Here is a 1,543-nt window from a genome sequence, read left to right as displayed (position 1 = left end):
ACTCCTCCCTGCTCCACCTTACTAATTTGGGAGAAGAGTTTCAGACCCATCAACCTGGAAGTTCAGATGTTTTCATTGATATCCAGCCTGTAAGTCAACCTTCATCTCTGAATCATGCTCAAATTGTTTAAGTGCATCACATTCAATAGTGAGGTTTTGTGTTAAACTAGAATCAGTCAGAAATTAGTTTTTGAGAATGTATTCCTTTACCTTTAAATTCCCTAATGGCCTGTTTTTGTGTCTTCTCTCTCTTGTTCTCAACAAAGATCTTTTGTATGGCCAAGAAGAGAAAGGAGCGGCCGTCTTCTCAACAACATGAATTTTCTCCCTTAAGGTAATGAAGCTCAAGAGATGTTTATAAACTGTTAACATTTAACATTTTAACACAAGCTTATGTTTGCCAGACAGACAAGATGATGTAGCCCTGCAGCTGCTGCCAGTTCTCCTCCCTACTTACACATTTGGGAGAAGAGTTTCAGATCCATCAACCTGGAAGTTCAGAAGGTTTCATTGATATCCAGCCTGTAAGTCAACATTCATCTCTGAATCATGCTCAAATTGTTTGCTGTTTATATAAGTTCATCACTAATGGCCTGTTTTTTCTGTCTTCTCTCTCCATCAGGTTGGGACAAACCTGGTGGTGCATCTACAAAATGTGACAACCCGTATGTCCTCATGCAAGGAGAAGGGCAAAAATGCTAAAGTGTTATTAAAGATGCCCCTTGTTTAAAGGCTGAAAGTTTTACTTGTAGTTTGCTTTAAAACAGACTTTTTACATGAAATGTTTTCTAATGTGGAGTAACCGATACTTCCGGAGTTGTAGCCAAATGAGTAGAAGTGATTTAACTATATACTTTTGAAACAACTTATGTTTTGTAATTTTTGTAAATAAAATCTGCTGGGTCTATATATGTATCATGTGGAAATAAAAGAAGCTTTAAATTCATATGCTTTTTAATCCTGTTTTTATATACTGAAATTTAAAATAAATCTTTTTTTTAACCCAACTATAGTGGTATAATAACCCTTGTGTTGGGTTATGAGTTTCAACCCAATTTTGGGTCAATTTAACCAATTTAAACAAGTCAATTTAACCCAACATTTGGTTAGTTGCTATGACCAAATGTGCTGGGTCAAACCCTCAAACCAACCCAGATGAGTTAAAACAACCCAGCGTTGGGTCAGTCCATATTTGACCCAGCGCTACGAATTGGGTTACGAATTGGGTTATTTTTAACCCAGCAGTTTTTACTGTGTATCATCTAATCAGATCTGTTTGTGTAGAGTGTGTAATAATGAACTAAAATATAAACTAAATAAGTTGAGAACTTAATAAATGTAATGTAGACATAGCTGTAGGAACTCTCTTTGTGGACCCTGATGACATTTTTACCCTCAAGAGGGACAATCTAAACAAAACATAAACAAAATAACAAAGACACTTATAAACATTTCTAGTTGCTTATCGAATCAGAAAACAGTGCATAACATTACTCCTTCCCACAACGCTACTCTCAATCCATGGCCTTGAGCAGAGTCTGGT

General features: G+C 36.2%; 1 long non-coding RNA gene across 2 annotated transcripts; it reads left to right on the top strand.

The window, feature by feature from the left end:
* Positions 1–501, top strand: LOC106959768 (uncharacterized). Of its 2 annotated transcripts, none has more exons than XR_001427426.1 (3): positions 1–89; positions 267–334; positions 405–496. It is a non-coding gene; the product is annotated as an uncharacterized LOC106959768 (long non-coding RNA). The 2 variants fall into 2 exon arrangements; XR_001427425.1 differs by having other exon boundaries at positions 2–89; positions 409–501.
* The last annotated feature ends 1,042 nt before the right edge of the window (positions 502–1,543 follow it).

The sequence above is a fragment of the Poecilia latipinna genome, unplaced genomic scaffold (assembly GCF_001443285.1).
Source record: "Poecilia latipinna isolate Pla-1442-1.1 unplaced genomic scaffold, P_latipinna-1.0 Scaffold1117, whole genome shotgun sequence".
NCBI classification, from domain to species: domain Eukaryota; kingdom Metazoa; phylum Chordata; class Actinopteri; order Cyprinodontiformes; family Poeciliidae; genus Poecilia; species Poecilia latipinna.
The sequence above is the reverse complement of the archived record's forward strand: the minus strand, read 5'-3'. Positions and strand labels throughout refer to the sequence as shown.